The following is a 17,723-nucleotide window of genomic DNA, read 5'->3' as shown; positions in this document are numbered from 1 at the left end:
TTGATTCTGTTTGTATTTTTTATATCATTCTCATTTTCTCATTTGACATGATCTATATATATGATAGAGATCCCCTTTTGTCTCAACATTTTTAATTATGTGACTTCAAAAATCACCTGTATCTCTAGTAGGGCTTCCAAATCTGCTTCTCCATATGTGACCCAGTCACCTGTCTGCTTTCACATTTAGCTAGTGAGCTACACATTTACTAAAATGTGTAAATTTTACACATTTAGTGACTGTGTAAAATCAAAAAAATGTTAAAGACATTTTATCATATTCTTTCTATTCTGTTCCCACCCTGTCCTCATGTCCCATTTACTTCATTATCACCATTCATTTAAAATTATCTTTTAGATATGCTCATACAAAAATCAATCCTTGTTTTCTTGCTTGTGTTTTTTAACCTTAGAAAATTTCTTGCTTATGTCTTTTAACCTTGGAAAATTACATTGTGTAAATTAAACAGATTTTTCTGATGATCTGTGCTTCTTATATCCTATTAGAGTACATGCATAGTATCTCCTGAAAAGGATGGAAAGTAGAAGAAACATTTGCTTTTAAGTCACTTAATTTTGAATCTTTCTTCATTTTTTGAATTAAATATTTTTTTTTTTACTACATCTAGTTTCATTGGAGTTTGAGTCAGAAAAAAAACAAGAATTTGCAACACGTAAAAAAGATAGAAGAGAAATTAAGATGGCATGTGACTACTTTCAGAGAGAGTTAAGTAACTGTCAGAATCAGCCTGGAACAAAACAGGCTGTAAGTTAATAAAACTACAAACACACATTCAGGTGAAGCAGAAGTATAGCCATAAAACATCTAGAAAGAGTGAATGAGGCTTTTAGCTTTTCTTAGGTCAGTGTCCAATGTGCTTTTTCCCATGGGAATAGGATAGGTATTAATACACTTTTCTAAACTGCTCTCAGACCTTATCCAGAGGACATGGTAAAGATATGTTACAGAAATTTTTCTGATACTTCTTGGTATAACTTTAAGTTACACCCTAGTAGACTGGTCATTCTAATAAAATACGGTACTATAACAAATGTCTGTGTGTTGATAGCACATTGGCCCTTTTTAGAGTTCTTTCCTATGTTTTTCTTACATGATTTCCCACAGTTCCATGAGTCCAACAAAGGAGAGTGATAGGCTCCTTATCTTTTAGAAGGGGAAGGAAAGGCATGGAGAAGTTGAGGGACTGGCTGAAGATCACATACATAACTAAGTAGTATAATTGGAGCCAGACCAAGTGTCTGTCTCCCATATCTGTGTTCTATCGTTTAAAATATATATTGGAAATCCCTGCTGACTCAGATTGGTATGATTAAAAATGAGAGGAAAGTTCAAATAGTAGTGACAATCAAACTAATACTGCTAGGCTAAGATTTTGGTAGCATCTAAAATGTTTTAAGTGGAGAATGAACACTTATAAAATGCTTTGGAACATAATCTTTAGCTTAATTTTCTGTTAAAATTTAGTACCCCTTCATCATTCCAATAAAGATTGATCCATTGTCTAAGGAAATTATTTATAAATAAGAGATTAATGTATTTGAGATTTGAAATAAGAATAGTATGAAAATATTAGATACTACATAAATTGTTTGAAATTACTAAATAACCATCTTAAGTATGGAACATTTAAATGGCTATATTTTGTGTACAGTTTTCCTGTGCGTTTTTTGTTAGGCCAATGAAGCAATTATTTTCTCTAAGAAAATGACAATAAAATATAGCACACTTCAGATTGTCTGATTTACAGTTTGGAAAGGACACTGCAATGTTCAAATAGGTAGGAGACCATCAAAAAGACAATTAAAATAATGTGTTAGGAGACTTGAAACTTTAGTCCAATAAATCCTTCATGGTTCTTAGCCTTATTATTGTGATATAATTCTAGATATTTTCTTGGCGGGCATGTGCCCAACTTTCCCCCACCCCATTTTGTTTGTCTTTTAAAGTTCTTAGAATAAACAGTTATTTATATAATAATTATATTTTATTTAAGAAAATAGTTTGTTACTTTTTAAAAGATGTAAATTTTTAAATTTACAAATACATATGGGTCTTTGATAAGCAATATGAATTGAATTTCAGGTTACTAGGGTTATAAGCAAAAGGTTGCTTACCATAATGTCATTAGGTCATGATTTGTAGCTCACATCTGGAAGCAGCAACTACTTGGCTCAAGTACATATAAAAGTAATTAGTTTTATTCTCTTTTATAAAATTGGGTTTCATCAGTTAAGATGTTTATCTTACACTGTTTTCTTTTAGGGAAAAATTTTACATGTTTGAGATGGTGGAGTAAAAAGACTGTTAAACATTTCTTTTAAAAAATTATTTTTACATTATAACAATATATTTATGATGTGTTTAGATGAAAAATTTAACTTCTGTGTCCCAGATCTACTTTCAAAGTGAAATTTTCATTTGTCAGCTGAAATTTCTGACTAGAACTAACATTTGTGTATTTTTGTGCTTAGTCAGACTACAAATTTCACAGTGAATTTTTGAAGTTTGTCCTTAAATTGGATAAAGTCAAGTAATTAAAGTTACTAAAGAGATAAAAATGGTAATTTCCATTTTTAAAACTAATTTGGTTGTGTTTATAGTTATTCACACAAGTATTTATCACAGACTCTAAATTGAAAAATAGAGTATGATCTATATTTGACCCTAAAATTGTTCCATAAATTAACAAAGATATGGCAAATTTTTCATAACTAAATCTAAGTCTTCTAAAAGGAAGCTGTTACCCTTCTGTTTTTAATTACATTAATTGAAATGTGTTTAAGAGATGATTTCAGCATATTTTGAATATTAAAAAAACAAAAAAGGATTAGTATTGGGCCAATGGCCAAAAGGTAATATTACTACCATGTAGATTGTTATAGTTCAAATTGTCCCACTTCCCCCAGAATTTTAGAAACTAGAAGTCTGGGAGATACTGTATCAGCTATAGTTGGGTAATTCCAAGTGCTGATTGTACTATTCATCTTTTTTATTACTGTGTCAGATGAAACAAATGCCAAGTTGCAAAAGATGCAGATTTTTATTATATAATGGTTTTAGGCATAAATTATTAACAAGCCATGCCTTGTATGTTTCATCTTATATTTTTCTTTAGAACTAAGCTATAACAGATTTTGGAAAATGATGTGATGTGCTTGCTCACTTGATTCACTTGGTCAGATATTTGAATGATGGTATTACCTAGATTCTAGTCCTTGATTCTAGTTATATAATAAATAATAATATAGAATGTGAAAATGTTTTTGCACTTACTGTTTATATTATGTAGTAGCCTCCATCATGACACACTACATTTATGAATTGAGCAGTTCTGTAATTGTAATTATTGCTGTTCATGTAATAAAACATGCTTATGATAGTAGCAAACAAATAGAAATGCCCCCAAAATGCTATTTTTTTAATTCAGTTGTAACTATTACTCTTGTAGTTGTGTATGACACAATAAAATTTGTAAAAAAATTTTAGCATGAAAAATAAAATTTGTATCACTCATGTATTTTGGCTATGCTTTTGAAATTTCCTTGACATAAACAAATCAGTGTAGATATTGAAAATCTTTTACCTTTAATCTTTTTCATCCTTATGGTCCTTACCTGAACTCCACTTTAGCATTCTCTTTGATTTCTTTCTTTCATTCATTTCACTTGCAATCAGTGCTCAAGCTTTATCCATTCTACCTCTGTAATGTCTCTGGAATTTATCTCATACATGAAATTTCCCTTGATATTATGGACGTACCTTGGAGATACTGCAAGTTTGGTTCCACCCCATATCGATAAAGTGATGTAATAAAGCAAGTTACACACCTATTTTTGGTTTTCCAGTGCATATGAAAGTTATGTTTACATCATACTATAGTCTATTAAGTGTGCAATAGCATTATGTCAAAAAACACAATATACATGCCTTAATAAAAAAATAGGCTCTGTGCAGTGGCTCCCACCTGTAATCCCAGCACTTTCAGAGGCCAAGGTGGGAGGATCACCTGAGCCCAGAAGTTCAAGACCAAACTGGTCAACATGGCGAGACCCTATATAAAATACACACACACACACACGCACACACACACATTATTGCTAAAAAATGTTAACAATCATCTGAACGTACAGAAGTTTGTACTCCTTTTGCTGGCAGAGGATCTTGTCTGGATGTCGTTTGCTGACATCCATGTAGTGGTTACTAAAGTTGGAGTCGCTATGGCAATTTCTTAAGACAACAATGAAGTTTATCACATCTATTGCCTTGTCCTTTCATGAAAGATTTCTCTAGCATGTGATGCTGTTTTGATAGCATTTTACCAATGATAGGTATTTTTTCAAAATTGGAGCCAGTCCTCCCAAACCCTGCCACTGCTTTATCAACCATGTCAACCATGTTTAAATAATTTTCTAAGTTCTTTATTGTCATTTCAGCAATGGTCCCAGCATCTTCACCAGGAGTAGATTCCAACTCAGGAAACCACTTTCTTTGCTCATAAGAAAATTCCTCATCTGTTCAAGTTTTGTCATCAAGTTGTAGCAATTCAGTCACATCTACAGACTCCATTGCTAAATTTTAGTTCCCTTGCTATTTCCACATCTGCTGTGACTTCCTTCACTGAAGTCATGAATTTTGAGGGCAAAATTATCTGTGGGAGTTGAAGTCAACTTCTTTCAAACTCCTGTTAATGTTCATATTTAGACCTCCTCCCCTGAATCACAAATGTTCTTAATGGCATCTAGAATGGCAAATCTTTTCTGGAAGGTTTCAATTTACTTTGTCCAGATCCATCAGAGGAATCACTACCTATGAAGCTATGGTCTTACAAAATGTATTTCTTATATAGTAAGATTCAAAAGTCAAATTTACTCCCTGATCCATGGCTGCAGAACGCATGTTGTGTTAAGAGGCATGAAAACAACATTTATCTACTTGTACATCATCAGAGCTGTTGGGTGACCAAGTTCATTGTCAATGAGTAGTAATATTTTGAAAGGAATTCTTTTTTCCAAGCAGTAGGTCTCAACAATGGGCTTAAAATGTTCAGCGAACCATGTTGTAAACAGATGTGCTATTATCCAGACTGTTCCATGTATTGAACACAGGCAGAGTAGGTAAAAGTTTTAAGGGTCCTAGGATTTTCAGGATGGCAAATGAGCATTGGCTTCAACTTAAAGTCACCAGCTACATTCACCACTAAAGAGACTCAGTCTGTCCTTTAAAGCTTTAAAGGCAAGCACTAACTTTTCTTTAGCTATGAAAGTTTTAGATGGCACCTTTTTGTAAAAGAAGGTTGTTTTATCTAAATTGAAAATATGTTGTTTAGTGTAATCACTTTCATCAGTGATCTTGGCTAGATATTCTGGATAACTTACTGCGGGTTCTCCATCAGCACCTACTGCTTCACCTTGCACTTTTATATTATGGAAACAACTTATTTCCTTAAACATCATTAACCAACCTCCTGGTAGCTTCCAACTTTTCTTCAATAGCTTCCTCGTCTCTCTCAGCATTCATAGAATTGAAGCGTGTTAGGGCTTTGGTCAGAATAAGGCTTTCACTTAAGGCAATGTTGTGGCTGGTTTGATCTATCCAGACCACTAAAACATTCCCATATCAGCAATAAGGCCGTTTCATTTTCTTACCATCCATGTTTTCTGGAACGCTTTTCAATTACTTCTAGTAAGGAAATAGCACTTTTAATTTTATTCAAGAACTTTTCCTTTGCATTCACAACTTGTGCAAGAGACCTAGCTTTCAGCCTGTCATGGCTTTCCAAGATAGTCCTTGGTGAGAAATGCTTGATCACTAGGTATAATTATTTCTAACTTTTAATTGAAAGTGAGAGATATGTGACTCTTCCTTTTACCTGAACATTTAGAGGCCATTGTAGGATTATTAATTGGGCTAATTTCAATGTTATTTTGTCTCAAGGAGAGAGGGATGTGGAAACAGCTGGTTAGTAGAGCAGTCCGGACATACACTTTTTTTTTATTACGTTCACTGCCTTACATGGGTATGATTCATGCTGCCTCCAAATACTTAAAAAACGTCACAGATCACGGATTACAGATCATTAAAATAGGTTTAATAATAATGGAAACTTTTGAAATATTGCAAAAATTACCAAAATGCAGAGAGACATGAAGTGAGAACATGCTGTTGAAAAAATGGCACTCATAGACTTGCTGGACACAGGATCGAAAGAAACCAATTTATCAAAACCACAATATCTGCAAAGCACAATAAAGTGATGCACAATAAAAAGAGGTATGTCTGCACTTCCTTCTTTTTTACTGAAAAAAGCCAAAATTCTTACTCTGGTGTTAACCTTTCATTAGCTGGCTACAATCTGAGTTCACAGTCATTTCTTATTGCCCTTCAACTATGTCCTAACCAAATAGAGTTCTTTCTCATTGGGAACAGTTCATTCCTTTATCCCTTTGCTCATTCCATTCCTTTTTTCTTAGAAAATTATTTGCCCATGCTTTTTATCCCCCAATTCACATGTCCAACCCCTCTCTACTTGTCTCCCTCCAAACTTACTCAAACACTTAGTGAATTTTTTCTGAATGTTTTTTCTGAACATTTACTTTTAAAGGAGTTGCCCAGTCACAAAGTTTGAACTCAAGTTTTTTTGTTTTGAACTCAAAACTTGTTTTAAACTTTTGTTTTCATCAACTTCTTTATTTAAACAATTTTTATCAGCCTAGAGTTTGTGTTTTAATTACTATTTTTAAAATAGTAATTATCAGGTAGTATGATTTGAAATTATATGGAATGTGCCCAAAATTATCTCTGAAGAATAATATGGAAAAATGAAAATGAAAAGATATATTACCTGAATGTGCTCTTCCTAGCCAGTTTCCCAAGGGAGAAGAATCATTAACAAGTTTGTGAGGCTTTTTTTTCTGGTAGATTTCTGTTTCCTTGATCAATGGTTTTTTCAGAATATTTTTAAGGTTGTGAAATACATATTTGTAAATAACATCTTTTGTAGAATCTTGATATATGACAAAACAGCTCCTTTGATTTGAGAGCAGAAGACCTGCAGACCCAGACTGCTTACCTTTCCAGGGACCCCTGAATCATTGGCCTAGAGGATAGTGTACAGTCACTTCTTCAATGATAACTTACTGAATGTGATTCAACAAAACTGCTTTTGTGTATGGGTAAAACAATTTATAACTAGGCAAAAGTAGGCTTAAATTTATATTTTATAAATAGCACTGAAAATGATAACAGACAAATGTAATTTCTGATTTTTAAGAAATGATTTTCCATTTTAACATATATTTTAAATGTTTTGTCTTCAAAGGGAATCCTTAAAACATAAATTGGAAACCATTGCTTTCTTATTTTCATTTCATGAATTTCAGATTCATGAATGGAATATATTAATAGCATTTTTAAGTTACCCCAAAAAGATGAAATACAAATAATTTTAATCCCAAATCTATTTCAGATACTTAACTCTTATTTTTTATACTTTAAGTTCTGGGATACATGTGCAGAACATGGTTTGTTACATAGGTATACACATGCCATGTTGGTTTACTGCACCCATCAACCTGTCATCTACATTAGGTATTTATCCTAATGCTATCCCTCCCCTAGGATCCCACTCCACGACAGGCCCCAGTGTGTGATGTTCCCCTCCCTGTGTCCATGTGTTCTCATTGTTCAACTCCCACTTATGAGTGAAAACGTGATGTTTGGTTTTCCGTTCCTGTGTTAGTTTGCTGAGAATAATGGTTTCCAGCTTCATCAATGTCCCTGCAAAGGACATGAATTCATCGTTTTTTTATGGCTGCATAGTATTTCATGGTGTGTATGTGCTACATTTTCTTTATCCAGTCTGTCATTGATGGACATTTGGGTTGGGTCTGAGTCTTTACTATTGTGAACAGTGCTGCAATAAACATATGTGTGCATGTTATAGAAGAATGATTTATAATCATTATAGAAGAATGATTTATGATCCTTTGGGCATATACCCTGTAATGGGATTGTTGGGTCAGATGGTATTTCTGGTTCTAGATCTTTGAGGAATCACCACACTGTCTTCCACAATGGTTGAACTAATTTACACTCCCACCAACAGTGTGTAATTTCTCTACATTCTCTCCAGCATCTGTTGTTTCCTGAGTTTAATGATTGCCATTCTAACCGATGTGAGATGGTATATCATTGTGGTTTTGATTTGCATTTCTCTAATGACCAGTGATGATGAGCTTTTTTCATGTTTGCTGGCCGCATAAATGTCTTCTTTTGAGAAGTGTAAGGTACTTAATTCTTTAATTTAAAAAAATACCCTCCCCAAACTAACAAAATCAAGTTTTCTGTCTTGTTAATAACTTGTTAACATTTTTTTATTTTAGAATAAATCTAAACAGAGACCCCATTCATATCCGTAACAACCTATGTAAAGTTAAGATTAAGGTTAAATCACATTTTTCACAGAGAGTGTTTTACTGACATGTAAACTTTTATGATCTGATATTATCTAATTGTGTCCTTACTGGATAACTTGTGTATTTTTCAAGTTAAAGGATTTCCTAAAAATGTACTACTTGAATGTTTATGTCATTTATCACACATACTTTCAAAACATAACCTTCTTCAACCAGTATCTTCCTTCCTAAAATACTGTTAGTAGCTGGCTATTTTGTAAGCCTGTGTCTGGTTTAAAAAAAGAAATGAATATTTTCAATACTTCTGAACCATAGAATTCTGTATTCTTTTCATAACTTTTACCTTTTCCATAGGACCTATCACCATGTAAAATATTATACATATTTATACTGACTTGTTTATTGTCTGCATACCTATACTAGAACATAGTAAACATGAGAACAGGGAATCTTGGTTATTAATTCCTGCAGCACTCAGCTACTTATCACTCAAACATTTGTTCTTGAAAAGAACTTCAAATAACATCATTAGATTTTTACAGAATCTTTAAAAAAGCTTTAGTATTTTCAAGGTTTTTTTTATTTGTATAAACATTGTTACTTCACTACTAGTGATTTTAATAGTGGCATTGTCACATGATTCAAAAAGAGGAGGCCAATATATTACTGTTGTATTAAGAAGTCAGTTCAGGCTTAATATATATGACTACTGTAGGTCAACTTCACATTTTAATGTATGAAGAAGATTGTATGAATGATCACATCAATTCATTTAAATAGTATGTATTTTGATACTAATTAAGTTTTAAGAGGAAATGTATCATTCTCTTGGAAATAAAAGATAATTTGAAAAGCATGTCATGCTATTTATATCAGGGAAAATTTGTTCAGCTCACACAAAGCCCTACATTGACATTTTTTTTTTAAACTTTGTGGCACTCTACAGTCTTTGAACTTATTTAATACCTGTTAAGAGATATAACAAACTGAAAAGTTATTTCAGGAGTGATTAATGTGTTTAATGGAATGATGTCGATGTACTAAGTAATAGATAAAATGTTAAGAGCTTTCTCGGTGTCAGGCACTATAACAAGCATTCTTTAGGCATTATTTTGTATAATATGTACAGCCTTATGAGGTATCTACTATTATTGCTATTTTCCTTTTTACAGTTTAAAAACTGAGGCGTTTTTAACTTGGGGTTTTAACTCTTTCAACCTAAATGCTAACTCATTAACAATGTTGTTAAAATGGTACATTGTTTTATTTTTGCTCTACACTACTTAGGTTTTAACTTAGGCTGGCTTTTATCATCATAAGACTTATTAAAGGCAAAAGTATTATGTAAATAGTACCACAATATTCCCTTTATGAAATTATATTTTTCCAAGTATGTTTAAAGATCTAATTATGACACTTAGAATTGCAAGAACTCAAAATGATGTGGTGATGGGTACCCAGAGTTTCAATCCAGTCAACTATAAGCAACAACTGTACACACAGCATTGTGTTTGGTTGTAGGGGATACAATGATGAAAGTATACAGCCTCAAACTCAAAATAAGACAGTTTAGTGGCCAAAAATACACTGTTTCATCACCTTTATCTCCTCTACACATTACCCTCTTCTATTCTTCATTATCTATTTCAGTACTACAATGGAGAACAGAGCTGCAGTACAACTGAGGGGCTGGGAGAATGGGATAAAGGGTAAGGAAGATCATGAGGAGTCTAAACAGAGCTTTCCAGTCATTGTACTACAATGGGTTGCAGGCGTGCCAGCCCTCTGGTGGCCACGTGAGTCCTGGGGTGGCTGGTCATCTCAGACTGGGAGCTTCCTCGTTGGTTTGCTCTAATGGACTGAGGAAATGTTTTCTGTGAATGCCATGAGGACAAATGTTGGGAAGCCCTGTACTCAAAGGAGGTGATAAAATAATTTCTCTTTGTTAATCCTATTAACTCTGACAGAAAGTACTCTGTGACATATTTCCCAAGCTTTGATTGGAATAGACTATACTTTTACCTAATTTTTCAAGTCAAATCCGGGTTTTAACTTAGATCTGCTTTTATCCTTTTATGACTTATTGAAGGTATATAATTTTTAAAACATAAATATTTATCTTAATTCAAACAATAGTAAGATAAAACTAACTTGCCTGAATGGCCATCTTATATACTGGTTCTTGAGTATACAGGCATGCTGATTCACAAGAAAGCCAAAATGACTTTAGATAGAGTGCATTTTTAAAGCAACATGATTTTAGGTGCTTGAAGCATTGTTCAAATCCTCTTTTCACTTATCAGTTGTGGCAGTACAGTATTCAAGGACACTTGCTCTCAGTGGTAAGCATTTTTAGTTACTTTATCTAGAGCTGTAGATAAAATACTGGCAGCAAACTGCCACTTTAAATTTTTTTACAAACTACCTATTTAAATTTTTAGACAGTTCATTCTAAGAGTATTCCAGTTGAGTTGAAGAGACACTTACCCAGTCCAGTTGGCTGTATCCAGAATTAACTGGGACTTAGACTAGTGTAAATATAATAGACATATCTTTATTTTGAAAGTCTAAGTTATTTTGTGGCTGAAAATTTGAAACATTAAGGCAGCTCAGTAAACATTTCTGTTTATTCTTTTTATGAGCAGTATTTTCTATTTCATGCCATAGGTAATATAATCATCTGATTATTTGGCCCACTTGATTTTTAGCCTACTCACAAGTTTATGATCTTATGATTTAATTTTTTAAAAGAAAAGACTAACACAAACTCACCCTCTGTAATTCAATCCGTTTATTTTAGAGATCAATTTTTAAACTTATTTTTGAGACAGGGTCTTGCTCTCTCACCTAGGCTGGAGTACAGTGACATGATCACAGCTTACTGCAGCCTCAAACTCCGAGACTCGAGCAGTCCTCCTACTTCAGTTTCCCAAGTAGCTGGGACTACAGGTACATGCCATCATTCCTAGCTAATTGTATTTTATTTTATTGTTTTACTTTTTTGTAGAGATGGGGTTTCACTATGTTGCCAAAGCTGGTCTCAAGCTCCAGGGCTCCAGTAATCCTCCTGCCTCAGCCTCCTAAAGTGCTTGGATTATAGGCATTAACCACTGTGCCCAACCAGATACCACTTTTAATCAAAGTGTCAAAGTAGGAATTTACACTTGAACTCAAAATTAATGCAAATAAAATGCAATTTGTTTAGATTAGAAAATATGTAAAAGATTTATATCAATCCCTAATGGCAAATGTGTGGAAATGGTCTCAATTGTGTACTCTTTTGGTAGAAGGCTGACTATACCCTCACTGGAGAACAATTTTTCATTATCTCTCCATTTCAAATATACATGCCTCGACCAAACAACTCTTTTTTTTGGGAATTTTTTATCTGAAATATTTGCATGAACAGATAAGTAGGCATTTCAAATTTTAACATTAGATTCAACATATACTACAGTATATATTTTTCTTAACTCCAATTATTATTATTATTTTTTTTAAAAAAAGGAATACCTCTACCCTAAAACAAGAAGAGGAATTTCCAATTGATTAGCAACTGAAAAAAGAAAAAGACAGGATTATATTAAAGGGAGAAGGTAATACATCGGACAACAGTATTCTAAAAGATGGAAACAAGAGGCTACATGCCTGTAAGGGCGGGGCTGGGAGGAGGAGAAGAGAGTCCATAGGAAATGTCACAGTGGGATCATCTCTGGGCAAAACAATAGGAGCTGTACCAAACAAAATAACTCCAAAATATAGAAAGCAAAAGGCGGTATTACAAACAGAAAATGATAAGTAAACCATGTTAATAGGAGATCTACTTCTTCCTCTGAAACAAAAAGGTCAGAATATTGAAGATTTAGGTAAAAAATTTAATGATCTTTGATCCATTAGTTATGTATGGAGATGTTTAACCCAAACCAGAGAGTGCACATTCTTTTCAAATACACATACAATTTTGTCAGACCATTGCTGTATACAGTTATATTACTCTATCTTGCTAACATATGTTAATATAAATATATATACTAATATAAACTATGTTACTATACACTATTACATAAGTCACTTCCACTCACTTGAATGCAATCCAACTAGGAATGATAACATTTTATAAAGCTAGAAATTTAAAAGGTTTGTAACTCAAGACAAAGAGGACATTAAAATGGATCATTTACAACTAATTCAGATCATTACATTTCAAAAACTTCAGATATAGCCAAGTGACAGACAGGAAAAATTATAGCCTAATATGCATTAGTTAGAAAATGAGAGAGAATGAAAATATTTAATCTATATTTTCAACTCACAAAACTAGAAAATTTTTTTTAAAAGCAACAAAATTGTCCCACAAAAAGAAAATTGTCCCACAGCAAAACCTGACAACAGATAAAAGCCTATGATAGTAAAACAAATATTTCTAAAACTTGATTCTAAAAATCAGGCCTTCTTTTTCTAGCACTGTGGTGGAACAGATGTCTAGAAAGACCTTCTCAGCATAGAAACCCTAAAAACATTAGAAAAATAATTCAAAATAAGCACACAGCTAGGCTGGCGAGAGAGAGAAACCTCTGAAGACCGTAAATCACTTAGATTCGAATGACCAAGACAGTTACATGTCAAAGAAAGTATGTCGTGCATCACAGCCAAAAGACCACAAACACAAAACAATAAATTATTCATACTTTCACAAAAATGGTGAAGGTGGGAGAATGAATAGGTGAGAATAAAATTAAATAAACCCCAGACAGTTCCAAAGCCTCATTCAATTTCAGCATACAGTTTAAAGCCTAGGCTCTTCAGGGGATAGAGAGTCCTTTCCATGAGGTCCAGAATTAGCTTCTCATTTTCTGGTGACCTATGTACTAATGAACAACTGTTTTCTCCCAGCATAAGCAAATAAAGATGGCTGCAATAATGCTGCCATGTAACAGGGGAGAGATGGGAATTACACAAAATTACTACTGCATGGCACATATCAAGTATTACTGGGCCAGAACTGCATGAAATCTTTACCCTAGAAGTGAATTGTGTTCTTTGTTTAGTCAAGTTGACAGTTCTAGTTCTACTCTCTGGGAAAGTCTCACTTTATTGTTCTCCACAGTTCCATCTAAGAGGATTGGGTAGGGAATGGGTGGCCACAGATAACGGATTATAAGGATAAAGAATGGGAAGGAAGAAAGGGTGCCTCCTTTGTTTACACATATGACATTTCAAGAGAAACAACTGAAAAACTATTCAAACTGTTTATAAAGTATCTCAATTAAATATTAGCACACAAAAGTAACTTTCTGATATTGCATTAGTAACCAATAATAAAATACCAAAAAGTTCACTATAGTAGCAGGGGTAAAGTATTTCAAAATAAAACAGATAAGAAATGCATATAAATGTATATAACTTATAGAGAAATAAATAAGAGTCAACTGTGAAATATAAAAGATGTGAATAAATAGAGAAATAGACTGGCATAGACTGAATATATTCCTCCAAAATTCCTATATTGAAACCCTAACCCTAATGTGATACATTAGGTAGTGGGGCCCTTGGCGGGTGATTAGATCATAAGGTCAGAGCTCTCTGAAATGGGATTTGTGCCCTCATAAAAGAGACTGCAGAGAGCTCCCTCATCCCTTCTGACCTGTGAGGACTCAACAAGAAGATGGCAGACTATGAACCAGGAAGCACGTCCTCAGTAGACACCAGATCTGCCAGTTCTTTGATGTGGAACTTCTCAGCCTCCAGAACTGTGAGAAATAAATGTTTGTTGTGTTATAAACCATTCAGTTTGTGGTACTTTATTATCACAGCCCAAGCTAAGACATATACCTTGATTATGAACGAGAACATTCAATACAGTAAAGTCTCTTCCCAAAACAGACTTATACATTCAGTGGTATCCCAATAAAAATTCTAACAAAAAAATTTTATGGAAATTTTATGACAAGCTGATTCTAAAACTTTGAGGAATAAGGTGCAAGACTAGCCAGAAATTTTTGAAAAATAAGCCAAAATTATAGTTTTGCAATACAAGGTACTAGATCATATTTTAAAGCTATAGAAATCAAAACAGCCCATTATTGACCAAGAGATAGAAAAATAGGTTTTAGGGACTGAATACAGATTTATAAACCATCTCATTACTTTAAAACTGGCCTTTAAAACTGGCTTAAATCCCTTCATAAGAATTTTGGAGGGATATATTCAGTCTATACCTTTAAAAACACATACTGTTTAATAAATAGTATCAGAATTCACTATTCATTTGGCAGAAAAAGTTAAATTTATGCCTCACATTTTTAATAAAATCAAATCTCAAGAGATTTATTTTCTAAATTAGGGGTCAGACACTTCGAATCATGGGCTGGCTGCCCATTTTTGTAAATAAAGTTTTATTAGAACACAATCACACCATTTGTTTATGTATTGTATATTGCACCTTTCATGCAACAGCAGCAGAGCTGAATTGTAACACAATGAAGACCATATGTATTCCTAAAGTGTTTACTCCTAAAGTATTTACTCTTTGGCCCTTTAAGAAAAAACTTGTCCAACACTTGATGTATGCATTAAAGAATTACCGTACGGCATTTTTAAAGGGGTAGAGAAAATAACAAGGAATTTTTTTATGACTTTTGAATATACTAGTTGTTATTAGTTATGGTAGGCTATCTACTATATCAAATAATCCTGGTATCAGTGGTTTATCACAGTAAAAGTTTACTTCTCACTTGTGTCCTGGTCCTAAGCTGATTGTTCTGTTGCATCGTAGTCTCTTAGGGGTGCAAGATTTTACCATTTCTTAAGACCATGAAGTCCTGGCCTACCTTCTCTGCTTGTTTTTAGCTAAAAGGAGAGGAAAAGAGAGAGTGAAGGATCTTGTGGGAGGATTTTTAGGTTCCATTTCCAGACTAGCACACACCATTTCTGCCCACATTCCACTGGAAAAAGCTCAAACATCTCCAGCAAACTACCTAAAAAGCTAGGAAGATAATCACATAATGGACCCAAGAACTCTGCTCCATATACAGCCAATCTTAGGACCAACTGCTAGAATTGTATTGGCTAGCCACTGACAAGCTCAACAATATGTACAGCTGAAGAAATAACAAGACCACAGGTCCATGCCAGAATGAAGAGTCAGATGGGCACAATATGATCCAAGTACTAGTTAGGACATGAAGAAAGATTAGGAGTAAATCTGTGGCAGAGAGAAGAAATAGATAAAATATCTGAAATAATAATAGCCTGAATTTTTCCTGAGCAGGAGAAAGTTCTCAAATTGAAAGGACCCAGAGTATCTGAAAATATTAAAAACAACAAAAACTACTTCTTCCAAGTCTTTACTAGGAGGAGGTTTATAAGGGAAGATTATGGGGAATAGATGTCCATTAGTGTGGATAAAGCCTCAATCACATTTCTATCCAGTTTTTCTATTCTTCTTTTTCCAGTTTTCCTTCCCACCACCTAACATAAACAGAAGTTCTTGTTTGAAACCCAGGAAGGAGGAATGAGACCAAGAGAAGTTAATTATAGAACCAGTAAGATTGATTGTCTATGTGTATATGTATGTATGTATTTCAAGGACTTGGCTTACATGATTGTATAAGCAGGTTCATGAGAGAGACAATCAGGAAAGGACAACCATAGATGACTTAAACTCAACAGGCACAGATTGAACTGCTGTTTATAGCTGGAGTTTCTGCTCCTGAGAAAATCTTGGCCCAGCTTTTAAGACCTTTTAACAGATTCCGTCAGGCCCACTGAGATTATCCAGTATTATGTTTCTTCCTTAAAATCAACTGATTTGGGGCTTTGGTTACATTTTTCATATACCTTCATGTAATACCTAAATTAGTGTTCAATTAAATAACTGGGGACTGTAGCCTAGTCAAGTTGATCCAGCAATGAAGCCATCACAAACTATAAATCATCAGTTTGGTACCCATTTATACTTCCTTAAACCATATTTAATATCTAAATATATATCATATTAAAATTAAATTTCCATATAACATGATAGACAACTTCTCCTATTCTATAACTTAATTACTGAGATATAAATTTAATTATTAACACATCTTCTGTTAGATGATAAGAAGACAAAATAGGAAAGAAAAAAATATGTGATACACACATCCACGTGAAGTCTATCCTCATTATTTGTGGAGGACAAATTTGCTAATTAGCCTTTTTGCTAATGTTTGTTTGCTGCCCTCAAATCAAGACTTCCATTGCTTCTTGAGTCATTTTGAATATAAGCAGAGTGAAACACAATTTGCACCCAAACTGGCTGGAAAAGATGCACCCAATAGATGTGCAGGTTTCCAACTAAAGTGGCAAAAGGCAATGTTCTACCTTCTCATTTCAGCCTTCATCCATAAGCGAGTGTCATTTTATCACAGTCTATTTAGTACCACATGTTTGTTCTTTTTGGGGGGTGATTTTGCTGTTTAAAATGACCCCTAAGTGGGCCAATATTTAACATTCTTAAAGAAAAGAATTTTCAACCCAGAATTTCATATCTAGCCAAACTAATCTTCATAAGTGAAGAAGAAATAAAATCCTTCACAGACAAGCAAATGCTGAGAGATTTTGTTACCACCAGGCCTGCTCTACAAGGGTTCCTGAAGGAAGAACTAAATATGGAAAGGAAAAACCTTTCCTTTGCAGTACCAACCACTGCAAAAACAAACCAAATAATAAAGACTATCAACATTATGAAGAAACCACATCAACTAATGGGCAAAATAACCAGCTAGCATCATAATGACAGGATCAAAATCATACATAACAATATTAACCTTAAATGTAAATGGACTAAAATGCCCCAATAAAAAGGTACAGACCAGCAAATACGATAAAGAGTCAAGACTCATTGGTGTGCTGTATTCAGGAGACTCATCTCACGTGCAAAGACACACATAGGTTCAAAATAAAGGGATGGAGGAATATTTACCAAACAAATGGAAAGCAAAAATCAAAAACAAAAACAAATACAAAAAAAAAAAATACAGGGCTTGTAATCCTAGTCTCTGATAAAACAGACTTTAAACCAACAAAGATCTAAAATTACAAAGAAGGGCATTACATAATGGTAAAGGTATCAATGCAACAAGAACTAAGTGTCCTGTATATATATGCACCCAATACAGGAGAACTCAGATTCATACAGCAAGATATTAGAGACCTACAAAGAGATTTAGACTCCCACACAATAATAGTGGGGGACTTTAACACCCCACTGTCAATATCAGACATATCAACAAGACAGAAAATTAACAA

The sequence above is a fragment of the Colobus angolensis genome, unplaced genomic scaffold (assembly GCF_000951035.1).
Source record: "Colobus angolensis palliatus isolate OR3802 unplaced genomic scaffold, Cang.pa_1.0 Scaffold104, whole genome shotgun sequence".
NCBI classification, from domain to species: Eukaryota; Metazoa; Chordata; class Mammalia; order Primates; family Cercopithecidae; genus Colobus; species Colobus angolensis.
Note: the sequence above shows the minus strand (reverse complement) of the source record.